The sequence below is a fragment of the Schistocerca serialis genome, chromosome 4 (assembly GCF_023864345.2).
Source record: "Schistocerca serialis cubense isolate TAMUIC-IGC-003099 chromosome 4, iqSchSeri2.2, whole genome shotgun sequence".
NCBI classification, from domain to species: domain Eukaryota; kingdom Metazoa; phylum Arthropoda; class Insecta; order Orthoptera; family Acrididae; genus Schistocerca; species Schistocerca serialis.
Genome location: NC_064641.1, coordinates 397,105,626 through 397,132,451, shown reverse-complemented (window position 1 = coordinate 397,132,451; position 26,826 = coordinate 397,105,626).

The following is a 26,826-nucleotide window of genomic DNA, read 5'->3' as shown; positions in this document are numbered from 1 at the left end:
ATCGATGGGTATCCATATGTTCTTTGTAGTGTGTTGCAAAATTTCTCCCTGTTTGGCCTATGTACGAAGAAGAACAGGAGCATGTGAGTTTGTATATGCCATGGTTTTTATGCCAATCTCCAGTGGATTTATTATTGTGAACAATTTTATTTTGTATTTATTGTCAGTGTGGAAGGATATTTTTATGTTGCATGGTCTGAAAAGATCTGCAAGTTTATATGACACTTTGCCAAGGAATGGAAGACAGACTAACTTTGGCATTTCTTACTTAGTTTTTAATGGTGATAGTGGTTGCTTGAGGTTAGTTTGGATTTTTTCAACTATGGTGTTTATCAGAGAGGCATTATAACCATTATTTTGGGCTATAGATTTAAGAATGCTCATCTCTTTTCATGCATCTTCTTCACTGATAGCGGTGCAGAGCATACAGTTTACAGATGACCTAAAGAAAGCAGTTTTATGTTGGTTCAGGTGGCATGAGGTATTGTTAATGGCAACATCACTGGTAGTGGGTTTTCTGTATATTTGGAAGGTACGCTTGTTATTGTGAGAGAAAGTTAATTCCTTTAGTGGTCTGGTGTTCAACTGTGAATTTAATATTTGGGTGCATTTTACTCATTTCATCTGCTAGGTTATTTAGTTCTTCTTTTGGACCGTTGACAAAGGTTACTGTGTCGGTCACATATCTTTTATAACACATAACGTTTTCAGTAAATTGTATGTCTGATGAGAAGAAGTCTTTTTCCAGATTATGTTAAATATGTCAGCAAGCAAGCCTGCAAGGCTGCTACTCATTGCCACACCATTGTTTTGCATGTAAAATTTGCCATTGAACGAAAAATAGCTATGTGAGAGGAATAATTCAAGCAACATCATGACTTCATAAATTTCTGCATTGCTTAGCTTTTTGTATTTAATTAGATTCCTTTGTATTATTGTGACAGTGTCTTTCCAGGGGACATTGGTGTAGAGGTTTACTATGTCAAAGGAGGCAAATGTTGCTGTATCTGGCACTGTTATATCTTTAATGCAGTTGATTAACTAAAAACTGTTGTTAATTCAAAAGCTGTTTTCAAAGGTGTAATTTTTCTTCAGTATATCAAGAAGCTTTCTGGTAAGTTTGTATACTGAGCTGTTTATTGAACTTACAATTGGATGTATGGGACAGCTAGTTTTGTGACTCTTTGGCTGAGACCTTAACCCAGGGGCCTGTGGATTCATTGGAACACAGTACTGACTTTCAAAACTGGTCAGTAGAAAACTACGGTTTTTAAGTAGTGTTTTCAGCTTCTCTCGGTACTTTTGGGTGGGGTCTCTTTGTAGTTCAGTGATATTATTAGATTCATAAAATACAAGGGTTTTGTTATTGTAGTCTCTTTGGTACATGAGAACTGCTTTGTTGCTTTTATCTGCTTTTATTACTAGAGCTTCATGCTGTAAGTCATTTTACTGATGTTTGCAAGTGTTATCCGCTCACTGTGGGCTGAATATGAAATTTTATTTTCTACACTACTGGCCATTAAAATTGCTACACCAAGAAGAAATGCATATGATAAACAGGTATTTATTGGACAAATATATTATACTAGAACTGACATGTGATTACATTTTCATGCAATTTGGATGCATAGATGCTGAGAAATCAGTACCCTGAACAACCACCTCTGGCCGTGCAGCTTCAACACGATACCACAGTTCATCAAGAGCAGTGACTGGCGTATTGTGACGAGCCACTGCTCGGCCACCATTGACCAGACGTTTTCAATTGATGAGAGATCTGGAGAATGTGCTGGCCAGGGCAGCAGTCGAACATTTTCTGTATCCAGAAAGGTCTGTACAGGAACTGCAACACGCGATCGTGCATTATCCTGCTGAAATATAGGGTTTCGCAGGGATCGAATGAAGGGTAGAGCCACGGGTCGTAACACGGCTGAAATGTAATGTCCACTGTTCAAAGTGCTGTCAATGCGAACAAGCAGTGACCGAGACGTGTAACCAATGGCACCCCATACCATCACGCCGGGTGATACGCCAGTATGGCGATGACGAATACACGCTTCCAATGTGCGTTCACCGCGATGTCGCCAAATACGGATGCGACCATCATGATGCTGTAAACAGAATCTGGATTCATCCGTAAAAATCACGTTTTGCCATTCGTGCACTCAGGTTCGTCGTTCAGTACGCCATCGCAGGCGCTCCTGTCTGTGATGCAGCGTCAAGGGTAACCGCAGCCATGGTCTCCGAGCTGATAGTCCATGCTGCTGCAAACGTCGTCGGACTGTTCATGCAGATGGTTGTTGTCTAGCAAACGTCCCCACCTGCTGAATCAGGGATCGAGACGTGGCTGCACGATCCGTACACTCATGCTGATAAGATGCCTGTCATCTCGACTGCTAGTGATAAGAGGCCGTTGGGATCCAGCACGGTGTTCCGTATTACCCTCCTGAACCCACCGATTCCATATTCTGCTAACAGTCATTGGATCTCGGCAAAAGCGAGCAGCAATGTCGCGATACGATAAACCGCAATCGCGATAGGCTACAATCCGATCTTTATCAAAGTCCGAAACGTAATGGTACGCATTTCTTTCTCCTTACAGGAGGCATCACAACAACGTTTCACCAGGCAACGCCGGTCAACTGCTTTTTCTGTAGGAGAAATCGGTTGGAAACTTTCCTCATATCAGCATGTTGTAGGTGTCGCCACCGTCGCCAACCTTGTTTGGATGCTCTGAAAAGCTAATCGTTTGCATATCACAGCATCTTCTTCCTGTCGGTTAAATTTCGCGTCTGTAGCACGTCATCTTCATGGTGTAGCAATTTTAATGGCCTGTAGTGTATAAGATTTTTCTTTATAATTTGTTTTGCTTTATGCGCGATGGCGTGCTGTGTGTTTGGTTTAATTTTGCTGTGGCACAGGCTATTTTGGTGCTAATAATTAAATTTTTGATATTTTTCTTGTTTAGTTTGAGAGCAATGTTCTGCTTGAGCCTTTCATTTAGTATGGTCAGCTCATTACTGTTAATTGTTATATCAGTGTTATTCACAACTCCATGATAAAATTTATGTGGTGTGCATGCAAGGTCTACAGATTCGTCTTTTTTTTCTTGTTGATCAAATCTGAGACTTTTTTCTTTTGCTTACATTCTATTTGTAGCTGTAACTTATTAACCTGTGCATCAACATTGTCAATAAATGGCGTAAGGCGACTTGGGCCGATGAAATCACGTAGTTCAAAGTGCAACTCATATAGCCGTATAGTTAGCAGATCTGTCTGTTTGTAGTTCTTTCTGGTTTGCTTTTTAGCCAGTAGATTTCACAATTTCTTTTGGCCTTCTGTGCTGATATGTTGTTGTTATTGATCTTTACATCATCTTTGGAATGACTTTTTCTGTGAGACACTTCTTATTGAACTTGATGGCTTGAATGGATTTCATCAGTTTAAACTTTTAGTTCCTGTATGTGTTCATTGTTCATTTTACCTGGCGAGGTAGTGGTAATTTCAGTACATCCATTGTGGATGATGAACTGCGACAGTGATGTAAATTAGCGTTTATCTGGTAATAAAGATACCACCAGAAGCGTTCTTACGATTTATTCAACCATGAATATGTTTTCGATGCACTATAGGCTTACCTTCAGATGGAGGTATTACAGGAACATTATGTTGTGGAGCAAGTGTAGCTAAATGCAGTGCCGATGCTGCTGGCGGAAATGACGGAAATTTGTTGATGACATCAATGACAGTCTTTCTGTGCTACACGTAGCTCAGAAAGTACTACAGATGGACCTCCTTGAACAATTAGAAATTTTTGTCCACAAATTAAAATCACCATAAACAATCCTGAATGAACAGATTGAGTCAACACAAAAAATCTTTTCTTCCAGAATTTCCAGGATATCTTGGCACCAAAACAACAAAAATGATCTTCCTGCATAAATCTTGTTCTTATTGGTGTGTAACGGCTATGGTAGTCTGTAACTTACAAAAAGATTTAATTATGCATTAAATATTCACCTCTAGCTGTTTACTCAAATGTAAAATCTGTACTACTAATATTTGTATCATAATACAATGCATCCCTTGCCAAAGACTATTATGTAGTAAAGTGCAATATCTGCCATATCCATATTCTTTGTAAAAACATCGAATGTTTACATCCTGTGAACCAATGTAAAACTAAGTGTAGCTGCATACTGTGTTTATTTTTGTTCATAACTTAATAACGCACGCTATAAGAAACAATATGATGTGAATACCATAAGGCAGTGCACTGTAAGTACCTAAAACATAAAAAACTTTCGGATTCGTAAAGTAATTAATAAAATCCCATCATTTCCTCCACCAAGACCAGCTCTGCATCTAGCTACACTTGGTCCACAACAGATTATTCCTGTAACACCTCCATCTGAAGATGAGCCTGCAGTAGCTCAAAAATATGTTCAAGGTTGAATAAATCTTAAAATAGCGACTGGTTACGTATTTATTACCAGATAAATGCCGAGTGAGGAAGGTTTCTTGTAATGGTTTGCACGTATGGAAAGGATGAACGAAATGAGATAGATGAAGCAAGTTCACAATGATGAATAAATCGTAAAATAGCGACTGGTTACGTATTTATTACCAGATAAATGCCGACTGAGGAAGGTTTGTTGTGATGGTTTGCACGTATGGAAATGATGAACGAAATGAGATAGATGAAGCAAGTACCTAATAGAAGTATGGATGGAAGAGTCGGAAATTACCTTTCTCCAGAGCTGTGCATCGTGTGATATTGCATTATTTTATACATAGGATAATTGGACTGTTACTTAATTTCCTACTGTTTTACACATAGAGGAATCGCCCTATGTCGCAAGGGAGGGAGGTAGAGTGGAGAGGTTGAGCAGGGAGGCTTGCAGCAGCTCACGATATCATATGGGGTAGGGAGATGGGGCAAATCTGGCACCAGTGCAGGCTGTACCAGAACACTCCTAGTTATACTAACAACAATATAATAAAATTTTCACTTTAATCCTTAATATACAGAGCGAATCACTTAAAAACTGCGCTGCAGCTATTGCTGAAATGGAAAGTGCTATTGACATGCGATCTTCACACAATGGATTGGTAGTCAGAGGCTCGTACTGTTAGCCAATAAACATATTGAAATAGTACATAGGAAGTGCATTTTTTGTATGAACATACACTTTTTTGGAACAATGCCTGTGGACGTTAACAAACTAAAGGTAGGGTAAATCAGAATGTCAGTGGTGCTTTGCAGGATTCTAGTGCGAGTCGTTTACAAGATATCGTATCGTGAAGATTTCCCACAGCGAAACTTGTTTGTCCCTTTCTGCCTACGTTGTTGCTAGGTACGATGTTGTTATGTTTGCTTACAGTGTGGTGTAGGTAGAAGGCAGTTCGTTCTTGTACGATATATGGACCAAGATATCCCAATAGACATCAACCATTTCGGCAATTATTTTTCAACCTCTTCAACCAGTTACGTGAAAGCAGTAGTTTAACACCTACACAACGTAACAGAAGGAAAGAAGTGACTACAGGAGGAAATTAATGGTGTGGCTTCTGTTCCAGTTGATCTGCACATTAGCGCCAGCACAGTCGCTTGAGGAAGTGGCGTGAGTCAGACAAGTATCCTGTGCACTCTCCATTGACATGGGTTCCATTCTTATCGCACTTCTCTCCATCAAGGGCTTCATGGAAACGATTGTGAGAATCGTTTTAACTTCTGCACATTGGCATTAAGACAGAGTAGTCCAGATGCATCATGTATCTTGTTTAGTGATGATGCCACGTGTAAGATTCACGGCCAGTTAAACCGCCAAAACATGCACTATTGGTCTGTTGAGAATCCCTGTTGGCTTCGTCAGGTCGAACGTCAGCGTCCATGGAGTGTAAACGGGTGGTGCGGGATACTGAAACATCAGCTCACAGGCCCATTTTTCATAGCTGTAACACTGAACGTGCACAAGTATTGCGGCCTCCTAACAGACCATCTTCCAAGGATGCTAGAAGATGTTCCTCTACAGACTAGGAGGAACCTGTGATGTCAACATGATGGCTGTCCAGCCCATGGTGCACGAAGTGCTATGGCATTTATTCGCGAATTGTTTGCAAATCGTTGATTTGGACACAGAGGGCCTGTGGCTGTAATTGACGCCGGTAGACTTTTTTCTGTGTGGAAAGCTGAAAGAACCTGTCTACAAAGGCATACCAACTGCACCCGATGGTATACAGCGACGTATTACTGATGCGTCTCCGCTGAAATGTTAGCACGTTTGCAGCAGTCGTTACATGTCGGACTGGAACCGTGTGTTGCCAGTGCCGCTGGTCATTTTGAACACAACCTGTGTTGGTCAATTGTGTCGTTACTGGTCAGGACCCACATAACTAGTGTGTGCACTTGTGTTGTTCTTTAGTGTGTGCTGCCACATGCATCATACAAGTGTCAGTGTGGGAAGTTTCGAAAATGCGGGTATCTCGTAAACGACTTGCACTAGAATCCTAAAGCAAACACCGTAACATAAATTTATCTGTTGTTATTTTATTAATGTCAATAGACGTTCCATTTCGAAAAGTGTATGTCTGCACAAAAAATACAGTTTCTAAGATTAGATTATATTAGATTCAGTTTTCGTTCCATAGACAAAAAAATGAGATGATTCTCGTGGGTGAAGCACATGACAGAAAGTATAACATAAAAACATAAAACATTGGCATATAATACTCACTACCATGATCATTTGTCAGGAGATAGTCGAAATAGGTTAATACAATGCAGTAAACTGGAACAGCTAATATTTACAGAATTAACATGCTGTCAGAATGAAACACTGTTGTGCACTATTACTAAATTTATCATACACAAAATACCTAATCTTGGCTGTTGTAACCAAGTGTTGTCAGAACTGAAATCTAACTGATATTTATACTTAAGCTGGCTTAACGTCTCTGTTAAGATATTCATCTATGGAGTAGAAGGAGTTGCCTATCAAAAAGTCTTTAAAACCTTGTTTAAACTGTGCTTTATCTGAAACCAAGTTTTTAATGGTTGCTGGCAATTTATTGAAAATGTGTTTTCCTGAATATTGGACCCCTTTCTGGCCCAAGGTAAGTGATTTTAGGTCGATTGTTCTTATTTCTATTATCGATAATATGTATTGAGCTATTGGTTGGAAATATAGATGTATTACTGCAACAAATTTCATTAAGGAACTAATATATTGAGAAGCAGTTGTTAGATTACAAAGTTCCTTGAACAGGAGCCTACAAGATTTTCTTGAATTTACATCACAAATGATTCTTATCACACGCTTTTGCACCCTAAAAACTTTTGCTTGGTTTGATGAGTTGCCCCAGAATATGATCCCATGTGAAATAACAGAATGAAAGTAAGCAAAGGATGCAAGTTCTTTTTATATTCATATCTCCTACATCTGACATCATTTTCACGGCAAATACAGGTTTGTTTAGGTGCTGAAGCAGTTCTGTGGTATGCTCTTCCCAACTGAATTTATTATTGAGTTATAACCCCAGAAATTTAACACTGTCAACCTCTTCAATCTGCATGTCTTCATATGATATACTCATGCTTGAAGGAAATCTCTTACAGGTTCTGAGCTGCATACAGTGAGTCTTCTCAAAGTTTAATGACAGTGAATTAGCTTTAAGCCACTTATTAATGTCAGTGAAAATTTGATTAGCAGCTATTTGTAAATCTGTACTGGACTTGCTACTTGCTGCAATGTTTGTATCATCTGCAAACAAAACAAACTTAACATCTGGCAATGTAACAGATGGGAGGTCATTAATCAACACAAGAAAAGCAATGGAACCTTGAGGAACACCACATGTAATTAATTACCAGTCAGATGAATGCAGACTGCTTACTGCACAGGTATTTCGCAATGACACCCTTTGTTTCTTCATAGATAAGACTCAAACCATTTTGCAGCATTTCCGGTGACACCATAATATCCTAATTTACTTAAGAGACTACAGTGATTCACTCAGTCAAGAGCTTCTGATAGGTCACAGAAAATGCCAGTAGCCTCTAATTTATTATCTAATGAATTAAGTACATTCTCACTGTAAGTGTAAATAGCTTTCTCTGTATCAGAACCCTTAAGAAATGCAAACTGTGACTTGGACAATATATTATTTGCAGTCAGTTGCTTAAGGAGATGCTTGAACACAACATTTTCAAATATTTTTGAGAAAACTGACAAAAGTGAAATTGGTCGATAGTTTGATGGTATCTGTTTATCCCTAGTCCTGTGAAGAGGCTTAACATCAGCATATTTTAGCCAGTCTGGAATGTACTGCTGATTAGAGACTGATTACACAAATAACTTAAGATAGAACTCAACTCACGTGAGCACTCTTTCATTAACTTTGTTGATATGTTATCATACCCACTGGAATACTTATATTTTAAGGATTTTATGATGTATGCCACTTCTTTGGGAGATTTGAGTGTCATTTCTGTTTTACTGAAGTTATTTTTAAAGACTGGTCTCAAATACTCCATTGCACTGTTCACTGAACCTGATAACACCAAGCTCTCAGTTACAGAAATGAAGTACTTATTTAAGAGGTTTGCAACACTACATGTACTTGTTACAAAAGTCTCATTTATTTTTAGAGCTATCTGTTCCTCTTCCCATCTGGCCCCACATATCTCTGTCTTCACAATATCCCATACAGTTTTTATTTTGTTACCTCATGCAATTATCTTTTTCTCATAATAAAGCTGCTTCGATTTCTGGATTACTTGCTTCAATATTTTGCAGTATTCTTTGTAATACATTACAGTTCCAACATCAGAGCCGTTCCTAGAGAATACATACAGTCTCCTTTTGGTCCTACATGATATCATTATTCCTTGTGTAAACCACAGATTATTTTATGACTTCTGTGTGATTTGAGTTACCTTTAGGGGAAAACAATTTTCAAAAGTGGAGACAACTTTATTAATGAATGCTTTGTATTTTCCATTTGAGTCAGACATATTGTAAACATCTATCTAGTTCATGTCTTTGAGCAATTTTCTGAATTTCTCAGTTTTTTACTTATTTATTAGCCCCCTGTCCTCAGATTTAATAGATTTTTTTCATCCTGACAAGTTTACCATTTAACACAAGATGCTGCATGTCATGATCAGATAGCCCCTTTACTGTTGGTTTTGTGAAATGTCTTTTTTCCCTAGATTTGTCTACAAAGCTATTATCAGTAGCAGTCTCAGAGCATTTACATATCCTAGTAGCGAAGTTCACAGTAGGAACTAAATTCAATGATAGTGTTACTGACTGCAATAATTGTTCACTGACAGAGCTTTTAAATAAACCAACATTAAAATCCCCAGCAACCACTATTTCCTTGTTTTTTACTATAAGATGGGATAGCAGAGCTTCCAGATTTTTTTATGAAGAGGTTAAAATTTCCTGAAGGTAATCTGTATGTACTTACTATTATAAAGGACTTGTTATGAAATACTACTTCTATTGCACAAGTTTCTAAGTGCTGCTCTGAGCAAAATTTATTAGTATCAATATTCTTGAAATCAAAACAGTTTCTGACAAATATGGCAACTCCTCCTTTCTTCATATTTTCTCTACAGAAATAAGAAGCTAAACTGAATTGTGTAACATTTAATGTATCTATACCAGTGGTCACATGATGTTCAGAGAGGCAGATTATATCAACTGGTTTGCTCAACTCTAATTCTTCAACACAAATTAGCAACTCATTAATCTTATCCTTAGTCCTCATATATTCTGATGCAATAGTGATAACTGATTTTGTGCACAGGCTGCATTACAACTGGATGAACCCAATTTTCCTGCCAGTTTTTGAGTATCTCTAGTTTCAATCAAAGGCTGTCTCCATGAATTGTGTTGATAGGTATTAATTTACTTAATTATGATGTAATATTGCTTTAATTAATAGTTAGTACTCAATTAAACACTTATCTTCAGGAGAGCTGTGAATCTGCATGACCCGCCAACTGTAGTATTATTACAATCTGTTTATTGGATAACAATACGAGCCCCTGACTACCAATCCCTTCTGTGAAACACGCACATCAACAGCACTTTCGATTTCTGCAAAATTTGCGGTACAATTTTTAGGTGATTAAACCTGCATAAAAAATAACAGTATACAGCGGAGGACAAAAATATGGAAGCACTAAAAGCTCACATTATTATGCCTAACATGTTGTAGGAAAACCTTTGGCGTTCAAAATAGTTTCCAGTTTTCTGGGAATGAATAAATCCAGGTCCTGTGCGGTCTTCAACTGTCCAAACTAGACCACAAAGGCTCAATAATATTGAGATCTGTTCTTTGTGGTGGCCAGGGGAGTTGCGACAGTTGATCCTCATGCTCACAAAACTTGTTCTGAACAACGCGAACTGTGGGAAAGGGGACTAGTCTCCCTAGAACACAGCACAGCCACTGAGGAAGACACGCTGTACCACTGGATGGACTTGATCAATCAAAATGGTCAAATAATGCTTTGCAGTAATGTCACCTTGCAGACTGACCATGGGACCCATTGACTATCACAATATGGCTGCCGAGATCGTCGCTGAATCCCCGAAATGTTTCACTCTTGGTACATAAACTCGGCCAGATGTTTGAAACAGTGTGAAACAAGACTCAGCCGATCAAATAGCATTGTTCTATTTCTTCACAGGCCCAGTTTTGTGGCTTCAGAACCATGTTTTCCTGTTATGGGCATTTTTAACACTGATAGGTGGTTTTGGAATTCCAGCTGGCCCTGCAGGCCCCTACTTCTGGAGTTCTCCTTGTGTTGTGCTTGTGTTGATAGAGATCACGGGTGCTACGTTAAGTTCGGCAGTGGCTTTTTCAGCTGTCGTTCTCTTATTTTTCGTCACAATGAATGTTTATCACGATCACTCAGCACACCCTTTCGTCCGTGTTGTGACTTAGCGGAAGGTATTTTTCCGATTTCTCTGTATGTGGTATAAATCTTCGCTATGGTGTGTCTTGAAACGTCAAGCACTTCGGCTACATCGGTTACGGAAGCTCCTAACACAATAATCAATACAGCTCCCTCTTACTTCAGCCCATTACAAAAGCATGCAGTTCAATACGCTCAGAAAAAACTTCCTAACATTTAAATTTATATTCAGTGTTAACAGTCTCTCTTTTCCAGAAATGTTTTTATTGCTGTTACCAGTACGAATTTTATGTCCTCTCTACTTCAACCATCGTCAGTTATTTTGCTGCCCAAATACCAAAAATCTTCTCCTACTGTTAGTATGTAATTTCCTAATCTAATTCCTTCCGCTTCGCCGAATTTAATTATGCTCATTCCATTACCCTTGTTTGTTTCTGTTGATATTCATCTTGTAAGCTCTTTTGAAGACACTATCCATCCGCTTAACTGATCTTCTGGTCCTGTGCCTTCTTTGATAGAATTACAATCTTATCAACATACCTCAAAGTTTCTGTTTTTATTTCTTCACCCTGAATTTAAACTTCGTTTCCAGATTTGTCCTATGCTTCCTTTAGTGCTTACTCAGTATACATATTGAATGACAACGGAAATGCTGCAACCCTGCAACCCTGCCTCACTCCGTAGTCTGCTACTGCGCGCTCTTTCAGTTCCTTCGATTCTTATAACTGCAGTGTGCTATCTGTATGAGTGGTACGTAACTTTTGGCTTCCTGTATTTCGTCCCATCCACCTTCCAATTTTCAGACTGTGTCAAAAACATTCTCTGCAAAAAAAACTTTCTCTGAATCTGCAAATGCTATAAGTGTAGGTTTGCCTTTCTTTAGTCTATCTTCCAAAATACGTCATAGAGTCAGTATTGCCATGCACGTTCCTATATTTCTCCGGTCATCCCCGAAATCAACTTTTTTCAGTCTTTCCACTCTTCAGTAACTGATTCGTGTCACTATTTTGCAACTATGACTTATTAAACTGATAATGCTGTAATACTGACACCTGTCAGTGCTTGTTGTCCTTGTAATTGGATCTACTGCACTCTTGTGGAAGTCTGGGGGTACTTCGCCTGTCGCATACTCTCGGTACAAAAGCAAAATGGCCACAGCCAGTTACACATACTTAGTTAGCACTTGTCACGTTTCAGGTTTTGCTTCCTTTGTAACAAGCTCGAACTCATCAGGTTGTCGAATGTGATAAAAAAGCAAAGCGGATGTATGTTTGAAACTTGTTCATCCCTTAACCCACCACTTACAGTACTAATTAGCAGAACAACTAAACTACTTTTTAAGATATTTCTCGTTTATTCTTCCATCTCAGTCACGCATTTTTAATTGGATTACATATTCAGGTCACTCTGGATCATCTTCAGATCTAAGTAGTTGCGTCAGCGACCCGTCTTGTCTACTCAGAACCACAGTACAAGACAGGTAGGTGACGCACTACTTAGATCTGAAGATGATTCAGAGTGATCAAAACATGTAATCGAATTAAAAATGTATAACTTACTGAGCTAGAATAATAAATGAGAATTATCTTAAATTTCAATACAGTTGCTGAAATTCTCAAGACCATTATGTCAGCTAAAGTGAAAACCACTTTTCCTACAAACATGCACTGACTTATGCTTCCCAATGAAGCACCACTAACTACTTAAAAACTAGGTAATATAGGTATTGACAATTTGACTCCCATAGTTCAGACAGATAGTGCTGTTCAGCTTCTACAGTATGGATAAGCCTCTCTGATCTGACGAACACCCATCAATGGACTAGTATCACAGTACGAGGCTGCCGATTTGAGGTGCACTCTTAACTGTGCAAATCTTATATTAACTCATTTTCTGCTATCTGATTCTATTGTTCCTAATGGAGCTGAAAAGGAAAAAAGTAGTTTTTTTACTGCATTGCGTTTTAGTATAATGGTATGTACATCTTGTAATAGGACTAGTTATTTGATAGTTAATGTATGATTCCATGCCACTGAACGTTTAGCAGATTGTATATTACCCAATCCACAATATTTAATGGACAAACGTTAGAAAATATAGTTTGTCTTAACTTCTACCAGTAAATTAAACTGTATGGTTCATATATGCTCCGAATCAACATCATTAACATTATTTCAGATCATTTAACTGTAATTAATATAAAGTTATAATCAGTTAAAAAACTTGAAGTTGTGAATTAACATACTGTCGTGAAGTACAGCAAAATTTATAATTTCATTCTCCTGATAGCATTATTAAAGTCTCATTGAAATGATAAGAGAAATATCTATGTTATAATTAAACCAATAACTAATTAGCAAAATTCGTAAACTTCAATGTACTAAAAAAGTGACTTTTGGAACATTTGTCAGTGATCTGGTGTATTTAACTTGATGTGTCCACTTTATGTATGATACAACGAAAAACGAATAAGGTCAGTTGTAATAACCTATTCCATGAACGATTCTCGAATATTCTGGTGTAAACACTATTGATTTTCAGTAATTTCGATGCTGTAAAATTGTCATACAGAACTTTTAACCTGAAATACCGTTTTGGAATTTTGTACTGTACTTCAGTTAATGTTAGGAATAAAATCCAATGTGAAATCAAGATGTAATTAATGATTTTACGTTAGGTATTGTCATTCTAACTTCATAACCGAATTTCCACACAGAAGTCAAAAGAATACTATATAGAAATGTATTCAGAACGAATCATCATTTATTGTCTTTAAATCAGTACTAACAGTTTGTTGTAAATCATTAACTTTTCATTATAAATCAATAAATGTAATTGTTTTCGACAATAGGCCAAAGAACACACATTGTTACGATAGACTACATACAGAGGGGTGCAAAGCACTTGAAGTCAGTCGCAGTTTGGCTAATGTAATGATTCAAAGTCTGTAAAGTTGCCGTTTTGTCAAAAGACAGTTTATGTGTGATCATCTTTATAACGCTTATGGAAAAAACATCCCTGTTAAGAGGATTCGTTGGAGTGTTATAACACCCAAGTTTTCAGCAAATATACAATATACGTCCTCTAAAGGACTTCATTGGTGGAGGAGATTCGGAGGTTCAAAGCTAAGTATTCCACTGCAAAAACTACATCACTCTCATACTACGATGAATCTCTTGTAATGAGAAGTATTTTAGCCAGAACTTCAGTTGGAGTAACATTAGAAGCTCCATGTTTAAAGCACATCATAGAGTCAAAAGTAATTTGATACAGGCCAGTATGGGTTTCAAAAATGGTAATATGTTTTAAAACAATTTTAAAGGAAACGTTTGTTAAATGGAGTGTGTGAAACAATGTTTAAGCATTGTGATGCTTTCATTTGAACTTAACGATACTACTTTTGAACATAAGATGTAAAAATAATCATCTTATGCCTCACAAATCATTATTTTGCATTCAAAATATTAAACAAATTACCATACAGGTTATTAAAAAAGTAGGGCAAAATTGGAAAATGGCGAAGTTAAAAAGTTGTGGAAGTGGCCACCAGGACGTGTTTCACATAAGTAAACATGGCACTGAATGTTCTCAATCATAGGTTGCAATGTGTGTTGACGAATTGACGCCACATGTGGTTCAGTTTATTTCTGTAAATCATGAATAGTGTGAGGGAGAACTTTGTAAGCTGGATCCATATGATACCCATCAAGCAAACGTCAGTTGGGGACGAATCAAGTGATTAGAAGACCACAACGCCTTAGAATTTACGCCTCCATGGAAACATCCACAAAGGAAATCAAGATGATGGTGGCTATATCAGATGTAGTACTGTCCTACTGAAACCATATTTACTGTAACTAGGCTTCAGCTATAGTCTTACCAAATTATTGCACAATCCGTAGGCAGCGCTCGGCGTTCGCTGTGTCTGATGGAATGTGAAGTACATTCGCCTACATCACATTTAACATCAGTCACCCACTTTCTGTGAGTGCGCCTACATCGCATTTCACACCAGTCACCCACTTTCTGTGAGTGCGCCTACATCGCATTTCACACCAGTCACCCACTTTCTGTGAGTGTAGAGTGACTTACGCAGCTGACACAGCCGTCAGGGTGGAACTACGGCTTGTCAAACCAAGACTAGTCGATTTCTTCCCGATCTTACTGTACAGAAGGCATGAACGACCGACCTAAAGTTACATGTTTTCCATTGTCTTTAAGTAACGATTCATGAATGCCGTCAGTCCATCACGAATAGCCAACTTCACTGTACAAGTGAGCAATGCTGCGTGTGCCTCACTTGCTAGAAAGACGTTGCACAGACTTCAAAGGACTCCAAGAGTATGCAGCTTGCATATCTATCGGTTGCATCAATCTCATTTCTTGTCTTCTGCAACTTGTCGCACAGCCACCAGATGGTAGATTTGAACATACTTTTCAGTGACGGCATTCTGAGTCTGGACGCAATTAGCACATATATTGTATGAACAGTAAATAATCTCTGCTATAATATGTAACCCATTCCTTCCTCAATTACACATATCAAAAAAAGTTTTACATTACCCCAGTTCCCAGAACTCCTGAAGATAGACGCTAACTGTGGGTATTGTACCACAGACACAGTCCCTTTGACTGTTCAGAGATGTCACTAAACTCGCCCAAAGATGTAAACAACCATGCATGAGCAGCGTCTATTAGACAGAGGGGGTCCGACAGCTGATCAGTTCCAGACCAGGAAGGAGGTACACAGCTCGTGTTGTCTGTAGTTCAACCGTGCCTAGATGGTCAATACTGCGGTTCGATCGCGTCCGCATTGTTACTTTGACTCAGGAAGGGCTCTCAACAAGGGAAGTTTCCAGCGGTCTCGGAGTGAACCAAAGCCATGTTGTTTGGGCATGGAGGAGATACAGTAAGACAGGAACTCTCGATGCAACCACGAAACCACGACACCATACAGCGCGGTACAGATGGGCCCAACAACATGCTCAGGATTGGCATCACGTTCTCTTCACCGATGAGTGTCACATATGCCTTCAACCAGACAATTGTCGCAGACGTGTGTGGAGGCAACCTGGTCAGGCTGAACGCCTTAGACACAGTGTCCAGCAAATGCAGCATGGTGGAGGAACCCTGCGGTTTTGGGATGGCATTACGTGGGGCCGACGTAAACCGCTGGTGGTCATGGAAGGCGCTGTAACGGCTGTACGATACGTAAATGCCATCCTCCGACCGATAGTGCAGCCATATCGGCAGCATATTGGTGAGGCATTCGTCTTCATGGACGACAATTCGTGCCCACATCGTGCACATCTTGTGAATGACTTCCTTCAGGATAATGACATCGCTCGACTAGAGTGGCGAGCATGTTCTCCAGACATGAACGCTATCGAACATGCCGGGATAGATTGAAAAGGGTTGTTTATGGACGACGTGACCCACCAACTACTCTGAGGGATCCACGCCGAATCGCCGTTGAGGAGTGGGACAATCTGGACCAACAGTGCCTTGATGAACTTGTGGATAATATACCACGACGAATACAGGCATGCATCAATGCAAAAGGATGTACTACTGGGTATTAGAGGTACCAGTGTTTACAGCAATCTGGACCACCACCTCTGAAGGTCTCGCTGTATAGTGGTACAACATGCAATGTATGGTTTTCATGAGCAATAAAAAGGGTGGTAATGATGTTTATGTTGATCTCTATTCCAGTTTTCTGTACAGGTTACGGAACTCTCGGAACCGAGGTGATGCAAAACTTTTTTTGATGTGTGTAAATAAAAACACACAACTGCAACAGAAAAGAAACTTTCTTCTGAATCTTCTGTAAGATTGCCTCAATGGCTAAGTCGGCAAATGGCAGACCACTGACCCAAATGTCAGGCGATCATCCTACTGCCTGTCCTAGGAATTTTTCTGCCACTTATCGTTTCTTTCACCATGACTATTGAATTGTTAGTATAAAAACTATCAAGTTACTCGTGATTCGGTACCTACGCTGAACTATAGATCCCACTATAACCAGCTAGGTTTATCAGTTTGATTGTCGAAGGAGGGCAAAGGCGAACCATCTCTAGTAACACCATATTTAGTAAAGCACAGGTGTTCAAACCAACCTTCAGCCGATGAAAATTTAATCATAGTTATAAAACAATTTTCTTTTCTACTCAGTTATTTTTGAGAAAGAGTTTTAGAAGTTAGCTAAAAGAAATGTAAATTTTCTTTGACCATTTTATGTAATTCTTTGCGTTACTTTTTCACCCTTCCCTTTTTTCCAAATCAAAATTAGGCGAAAGAAGTTAATTCTATGGGAATATCTAATCCACTAGAGTTGTAAAGATTAACAGAAGTGGTTTATGCGTGACTCGCTTTAAGACATTTGCCAACATACACGATCCGAAGTGATCGATGTCAATTACTTGTCACGGAGTCCTCTCCAATGTTTGCGGTGTCCGAAAGCTAGATACGAAAGGATAGGACGCAGTGCAATTTAATGAGGATTACATCTTGCAACTGTATTTTCTTGATTGTGTACTGTCTCGCCTTTTCATTTCTTAACCTGACATGTTCGACGAGCTTGTCAATTTAGATTTCCTTGCATTGTTTCAAGGTGGTTTGGAGTTGCTACAGGATCTACTGAATAAAACTGCCGTCACGTGCAATCTGCTTTTTTAGGCTGTCTTTCGAAATGAACAGCCTACAAGCTCCTTCATTGGTGACAATTCAGGAATTACCTCACACCACGGACAACGCAGTGATCGACGACCTTCACTTAACGACTGAGAGAATGGCGTTTGCGTAGAGCTGTCAGTGCTAACAGACAAGCAACATTGTCAACGCTAACAGGAAGACAACGCTGAGTGAAATAACGGCAGAAATTAAGGTGGATCGTACGACTAACGTATCCATTCGGACAGTGCGTCGAAATTTCGCCTTAATGGGCTATGGCGGCAGGCGAAATACGCGAGTGCCTTTGCCAACAGCACAACAGCGCCCGCAGCGCCACTCGTTCGTAGGCTCATGATCGTATCGGTTGGACCCCAGACGACTGGAAAACCTTGTCTTGGTTAGATGAATCCCGATTACAGCTGGTAATAGCTGATGATAGGATTCGAGTGTGGCACAAACCTCACGAAGTCACGAACCCAAGTCGTTAACAAAGCACTGCACAAATTGGTGGTGGCTCCATAATGGCGTGGGCTGTGTTTACATGGAATGGGCTGGGTCCTCTGGTCCAACTGAACCGATCATTGACTGGAAATAGTTATGTTTGACTACTTGGTACCATTTGCAGCTATTCATGGACTCCATTTTCCCAAACAAGGGTGGAATTTTTGTGGATGACTATTCATCATGTCACCAGGCCACAATTATTCGCGAGTGATCTGAAGAACATTTTACACAATTCGAGCGAATGGTTTGCCCACCCAGATAGCCCAACATGAATACCTGCGAACATTTTTGGGACATAATCGATAGTCAGTACGTGTACAAAATCCTGCACCAGCAACACTTTCACCGTTATGGACAGCTATAGAGGCAGCATGGCTCAGTATGTCTGCACGGGACTTCAAACCACTTGTTGAGTCCATGCTGAGTCATGTTACTGCACTACGCCGGGCAAAGGAGGCCCGACGCGATATTAGGAGATATCTCATGACTTTTGCTACTTCTGTGTATAACCAGTTCTGACAATAAATAAAATGTCAGCTACATCTGTCGATAGTCCTTTGTATGGTAGAGCACTAACATGACGTACGAACCAAGGAGGACATAAAACACAGATCAGCACAGGCAAACAGAGCATTGGCTAAGAGAGCAGTGCTTGCAGCAAATATAGTTCGTAATTTGAGGAAGAAGTTTCTGAGAATACACCTTTGGAGCACCATATTTAATGGTAGTGAATCACGGACTTTGAGAAAATAAAAAAAGAAGAGAATCGAAGCATTGATGTGATACTACATAAGGAAAATTTCGTGGGCTGATAAGGTTAGGAATGAGGGAGCTCTCAGCAGAATTGTCAAAGAAAGGAGCATATGGGAAAAACTTTCAAGGAGAAGGAACAGTATGCTGCGGCAGGTGGTAAGACATCAGGGAATGACCACCATGGTACTAAAGGGAGCTTCAGCCGATAAAAGCTGTAGGGGAAGACAGAGATTTGTATCTAACTAATAATTGTGATCAAGGCGTTGGCAAAAAAGAGGTGTTCGTGGCGGGTCGCATAGAGTCAGTCAGAAGACTGATGATTCAAAAAAAGAAAATAGCAGTGTAGTCTCCGTTGAAAGCATTAATCTATTCCCGGCCTAGCGTAGGCGTTACACAGTCACGGAATGGTAGACTAAGATTGCGGAACGTGATGAGGCACAGACAGGCACCTGGCACAACGGTCAAAACACTGGACCGGTATTCAGGAATCTAATTTCTAGCTTTTATGCTGATAAATGCTGTCTATGGTGTCTTGATGACCTCTGACTGACATCAAAACTGTTCCTCAGACAACGCCAAGTCTGGTTTTGTCTACCTTTATCCAGTTGATTTAGTTCTCTGACTCTATCTTGATGTTAAAGGTATGCTAAATTCTAACCTCCATATCTTTATCGGCCAGTACAATGTTGACTGCATTGCATGTTAATACCTAGAGCTTTTTCCAAACGATCATCTAAGAATGCTTGAGGAAGTGATGCTGCCAGATATCTCGATTTTCGCCGGTAGTTCCGATTTTTAGGCGTGTCATGACCCTTCCCGCGTAAGTCTTACGCCAGACGCCAAATGTCCCATATTTATTACACTGCTAACAATTCAAAATGTACTGCGCATTCACTTCAAAAATGGTCAAGTACATTAAAGTTTGAAGTATGAAACTTCCTGGCAGATTAAAACTGTGTGCCCGACCGAGACTCGAACTCGGGACCTTTGCCTTTCGCGGGCAAGTGCTCTACCATCTGAGCTACCGAAGCACGACTCACGCCCGGTACTCACAGCTTTACTTCTGCCAGTATCTCGTCTCCTACCTTCCAAACTTTACAGAAGCTCTTCTGTAAAGTTTGGAAGGTAGGAGACGAGATACGGGCAGAAGTAAAGCTGTGAGTACCGGGCGTGAGTCGTGCTTCGGTAGCTCAGATGGTAGAGCACTTGCCCGCGAAAGGCAAAGGTCCCGAGTTCGAGTCTCGGTCGGGCACACAGTTTTAATCTGCAAGGAAGTTTCATATCAGCGCACACTCCGCTGCAGAGTGAAAATCTCATTCTGGAAACATCCCCCAGGCTGTGGCTAAGCCATGTCTCCGCTATATCCTTTCTTTCAGGAGTGCTAGTTCTGCAAGGTTCGCAGGAGAGCTTCTGTAAAGTTTGGAAGGTAGGAGACGAGATACTGGCAGAAGCAAAGCTGTGAGTACCGGGCGTGAGTCGTGCTTCGGTAGCTCAGATGGTAGAGCACTTGCCCGCGAAAGGCAAAGGTCCCGAGTTCGAGTCTCGGTCGGGCACACAGTTTTAATCTGCCAGGAAGTTTCATATCAGCGCACACTCCGCTGCAGAGTGAAAATCTCATTCTGGAAAGTTTGAAGTAGTTTCTGAACGATTCTATGGCGGTAACCAACAAAAAATGCGATGTGCCATGAGATCGCAACTAACCAATCAACTGAACGGGAGCCTTGGCGCACGCCGGAACTGTACTTTCGAAACTCCGTCACGCAACTCCCATTGTTATACCTCCACACCGATGTTTCCTGGACAGTATTTCAACTTCTTCCCCTCTCTTGTCCACTGACTGGCCACGACTTTCGGTGTGTCTATCAGCACTTCCACCGGTAACCCACCCCCCACCCCCCACCCCCTCCCATCACCCGATTCTTTAAAGACTCGAACTCCCACGCAAAAAACGTCATGTCTCCAGAACTATTTATCGAACAATGATATAATTTTGAAGGTATTTTCAGTGCTATATGAGGATGTTGTCTGCAAAATTTGTTGTAAATCGAGTAGTTAGTAAAGAAGTAATAAATTAAAACGCTATAACTGATGCTGCAGTTCTACTGCATGAACAGCGGAAAGGTAGAGACAGGTAGACCTCATTCCTTTCATCATTTGATTGGAGATGTCAGCGAGAAGAAGTTTCGTAAAGGTTTTAAATTATGTTTAAAGGTTGTTGCCGCGCAGGATTAGCCGAGCGGTCTAAGGCGCTGCAGTCATGGACCGTGCGGCTGATCCCGGCGGAGGTTCGAGTCCTCCCTCGGACGTGGGTGTTTGTGTTTGTCCTTAGGATACTTTAGGTCAAGTAGTGTGTATGCTTAGGGACTGATGACCTTAGCAGTTAAGTCCCATAAGATTTCACACACATTTTTTAAAGGTTGTTGGAAGTAGCTAAATGCTCATATTCTCAAATACTGGATGATTATAGTCTGTGTAATGTGTGCCCCGTGAGTTACACGTGCAGTTTCCAACTGTAATACTTGAATTACACTGTGCAACAGTGAAAATGTAAATCGAATGAAAGTAGCCAATTTCTATAATGTGCTGATCGCGAATGTCACAAAGACAATTCAAAATTAGCTCTAGTTTTCATTTTACACTGTTTTATTACGGTGAGGTAATTATATATGGATTTTTATGTCAAGTTTAAAATCAAATATTATAATGATTTGTCAGAGTCATGATAACTAGTAACAATGGATTATAATATTATCCCTGCTCTTACTTGTGTGCAATGTTTTGGATATAGACATTTTGATACCAATTTTAGTGATCTTTTTGTCTCCCTCCTCTTCAACTTCAGTGACTTTATTAATGTATGTACTAATTTTTGCACATTTTTTTCCGGATTAACTACCAGTTGTTCAAATTGACTGCTACTGAAGTGAACAAAAATGCCACGAGTTTGTGTGAACAGAGCTGACACATTTTGTTATGTGTGTGGAGAAGTGACATTTGCTTCACAAAAACAGCAAATAACTCAATTGATTAAAAAAGCTTACAGTTGTTATTTTGGGTGCAAAATAGGTGATCAGGATAAACCCTGGGCTTCCCATGTGATCTGCAACACTTGTGCCAGCAACCTCAGGAATTGGAAGGATGGGAAAGGACTTTCAATGCCCTTTGCAGTGCCCATGATCTGGCGTGAGCCAACTAACCACGTCAGTGACTGCTACTTTTGTATGGTTCCTGCTATCAAGAAGGAAATGTCTAAGAAGAAGAAGCGGAGAGTGATCTATCCTAACATTCCATCTGCCGTTCGTCCAGTTCTACATGGGGAAGGATTGCCAATACTTGAACCACCGACACAGTATGAGATTACTTCTGATAGGGATTCTAAATGTCCTGAACCATGTACATCACAAGATCCAGAGTTTCTTCCAAATATATCATCAACTGATGATACACAAAAATTGTCTCAAAATGGGTTAAATGATCTCATTAGAGATTTAGAGCTCTCTAAAGCTAAGGCTGAGACTTTAGCATCAAGATTGCAGTAGCGGAATTTTCTGGAAAGTAATATAAATGTTTCATTCTACCGCAGAAGAAAGCAACAATTCACTCCTTCTTTTAACATGCAAGATAGTCTTGTGGCATGTGTAGACATAAATGGTCTAATGAAGGCTCTCAGAATTAATTACAACCATGATGAGTAGAGACTCTTCATTGATTTGTCAAAGTTGAGCTTAAAAGCAGTGCTTTTACATATTGGTAATGAGCTTCCTTCTATTCCAGTTGGGCATAGTGTGCATATGAAAGAGCCATATCAAAACATGAAAAATTTTACTAGAAGCAATCCAGTATAATGACTTTCAATGGCAGATTTGTGGTGACTTTAAAGTGGTTACACTGCTCTTAGGTATGCAGTTAGGGTATACTAAATATTGCTGCTTTCTCTGTGAATGAGATAGCCGAGCTCGTGCATCTCATTACAGTAAACGTGAACGGCCCACCAAAAAATCTCTTCAACCAGGTATAAAGAACATTAAAAGTGAACTTCTAGTAGACCCTAAAAAGATTCTGGTCCCGCCCTTGCACGTCAAGTTTGGTCTCATGAAAAACTTTGTTAAGGGAATGAACAAAGATGGTGACGCGTTTAAATACATATTGCCACATTCGGGAAGAGGTATGCCAGAAAGTGGAGCCCTACTATTTTAGCAGATTAAAAGTGGAGCCCTACTATTTTAGCAGATTACTGCTGGACTGTCATAAGGGATGTTCCCGAGTATGTGTATAAACGTCAAGCCAAGCAAAAACGGTCATCTTCTGAATTTATCTCTGAACAAAATATGTAATTGCTTATACTGAACATATGGACATTTAACATTGGCAATCCTTTATGTACATTTGTGACCAGTTAATTTATATATTTTCTTTTGTGCATTACATAGTTCTGGCACAAAGTAGACTTACAAAGTATTTTCATTCGTGAAATATTATTTTCATTTTTTCTTAATATTTTACTTTTGTACTTCCAGAATGGCTCTGAAATTCATCAATGCGTAACACATAATATAATTCAAGTAATTATTCACTTAAAATTTGTTATGCTGGATCTTAGAACATGAATGCATATTTAGTTAGTGAGTTATTTATACAAAAATGTAGGTTACTTTTTTTAAAAAAAACTGGAGTTAAATATTTACGAAGATTATGATTTTGTATCATTTAGACTGAAATAAACATAACTAACTCAAAATCATGCAATTTACACTTTCACTTCAAATTTGTTGTTCAGTGTTATCGTGTTATACCTTTAACGTAAGATTATAGCTCTTAATGAGTAGATTATGACAGCATTTTAAATTTTTAAATTCGCTTAGTAACTGAATGCTTTCGTTTGTAGTGAAAAACAAGACATGACACGTAGGTGGCTTTCGTGTGTGTGGACAACGCTCGTCAACGCTGTCTTTAATTCGATTAGTGGAATAGTAACTTATAGAATCCATAAATATTATAAAAATGGATGTACATATGCTTGTATGTATGTAAGTTCCAAATCTCCTCCTAAGCCACTGGACGATTTTAACCAAACCATACGTCTTCGCTGGTCATCGGTGCCCATTTCGAAGCGGGACTCATCGCTGAAGACGTCCTACTCCAGTCAATGAGATTCTAGGCCGAAGACGTATCTGGTGACACCGGTTGGCTACCAACCTAACGGTCGACCGCCACGCGACCCGACAACCAGATGTAATCTTCTGGGGTGCCACTTCTTTACTTAGTAGGATCCCTTTAGTTGTCATCCGCGGCACCCCTGCAACAAAGCCGTACGTCGATGATATTTTTTTACCCTTCGTGGCGAACCATCCTGGGCGTACATTACAGCAAGATAATGCCCGCCCGTACATAGCGAGAGTTTTTAAAGTTTGTCTTCGTGTTTACCAAAGTCTATCTTGGCCAGCAATATCGCCGTATCTCTTCCCAACTGAGAACGTTTGGAGCATTATGGCCAGGGCCCTCCAATCATCTCGGCATTTTGGCGATGTAACGTACTATTTGGACAGAATATGGCACGATATCCGTCAGAAGGACATCCTACAACTCTATCAACCAACGCCAAGCCGAATAACTGCTTGCATAAGAGCCAGAGATGGACCAACCCGTTATTGACTTCCTCTGTTTGTGAAGCTCTTTGTCCTGAACAAATCATCCAATTTTTCTGAAATTGTAATCGTTTCTTAATCTGCACATTTACACCATATCCACCGATTTCCTGTTATGTATGTTAAATTGTTGTTGTTGTTGTGGTCTTCAGTCCTGAGACTGGTTTGATGCAGCTCTCCATGCTACTCTATCCTGTGCAAGCTTCTTCATCTCCCAGTACCTACTGCAACCTACATCCTTCTGAATCCGCTTAGTGTATTCAACTCTTGGTCTCCCTCTACGATTTTTACCCTCCACGCTGCCCTCCAATACTCAATTTGTGATCCCTTGATGCCTCATAACATGTCCTACCAACCGATCCCTTCTTCTTGTCAAGTTGTGCCACAAACTCCTCTTCTCGCTAATTCTATTCAATAACTCCTCATTAGTTATGTGATCCACCCACCTAATCTTCAGCATTCTTCTGTAGCACCACATTTCGAAAGCTTCTATTCTCTTCTTGTCCAAACTATTTATCGTCCATGTTTCACTTCCATACATGGCTACACTCCATACAAATACTTTCAGAAACGATTAACTGACACTTAAATCTATACTCGATGTTAACAAAATTTCTCTTCTTCAGAAACGCTTTCGTTGCCATTGCCAGTCTACATTTTATATCCTCTCTACTTCTACGATCATCAGTTATTTGGCTCCTCAAATAGCAAAACTCCTTTACTACTTTAAGTGTCTCATTTCCTAATCTAATTCCCTCAGCATCACCCGACTTAATTCGACTACATTCCATTATCCTCGTTTTGCTTCTGTTTATGTTCATTTTATATTCTTCTTTCAAAACACTGTCCCTTCCGTTCAGCTGCTCTTCCAGGTCTTTTGCTGCCTCTGACAGAATTACAATGTCATCGGTGAACCTCAAAGTTCTTATTTCTTCTCCATGGATTTCAATACCCACTCTGAATTTTTCTTTTGTTTCCTTTACTGCTCGCTCAATATACAGATTGACTAACATCGAGGAGAGGCTACAACCCTATCTCACTCCCTTCCCAACCACTGCTTCCCTTTCATGCCCGTCGACTCTTACAACTGCCATCTGGTTTCTGTACAAATTATAAACAGTCTTTCGCTCCCTGTATTTTACCCCTGCCACCTTTAGAATTTGAAAGAGAGTATTCCAGACAACATTGTCAAAAGATTTCTCTAAGTCTACAAATGCTAGGAACATAGGTTTGTCTTTCCTTAATCTTTCCTCTATAGTAAGTCGTAAGGTCAGTATTGCTTCACGTGTTCCAATATTTCTACGGAATCCAAACTGATCTTCCCTGAGGTCGGCTTCTACCACTTTTTCCATTCGTCTGTAAAGAATTCGCGTTAGTATTCTGCAGCTGTGTCTTATTAAAGTGATAGTTCGATAGTTTTCACATCTGTCAACACCTGCTTTCTTTGGGATTGGAATTATTATATTCTTAAGTAAGTACACGAATAATCTTAAGGATCGACCGGTCTCACGTTTCCAGCTTTCATTAATATTAATAAGAAATGCAAAGCATGCAGGTACTTATTGTATGTGTGTTCCTCCCTAATTAAACCTGCAATGTGCTGTTATTTAGTAATACGTTTTTTATGCACACAGACGTATGAGTCACAGAAGTCAGGAAGACAATTTTTTTTCACAATATTTGTTATTACCTACCTAGAGTTATACTTCTGATGAGAGAAACAGTACTTTTGAGTGCATTTGAGTAAGTGTAAAAATTATGCTCATACCGTATTTTAAGAAAATACTATCTTATGACTGAAAATTTACATCGTCTTTTAGTGTCCCATCTTTTAAGAACTTGTCCAGCGGATTTTTTCAAACCGCCAGTCCCTTACTCCGTTTTTCTGCAAATTGGATCTGGCAACAATAGATTGAAACGAACCCGGACAAACGAATGTATTGTCGTAGCAGATGTGATCAACATTTCGACAACAGATGAATTATCATCAGATGCATTGACGGAGCGCACTCCTGCTGATGGTAGTTCGTTCTGTTTCCTGAGCGCTTTGGTAACCGGCTGTGAATATTCCGGTGTTCGACGAGGCCCATTAATGAAGATATACGCGGAGGGAACACCAAATTCATAATCCTTTGAGGTAAACTGTGAAAAATATGTTCAATTATGGTGTACCGGCATACCAACAAAGAGCAGTTGTTTTGTAAAGGAAATGGTCATTAGTACTGGATGTTGACATATAGCAGGCGATATGCGAACAGTACTTTGTACGCCAAAATTTATTTTTGCATAATCTGAGCAGTAGAACAAACACGTAAATTGCTT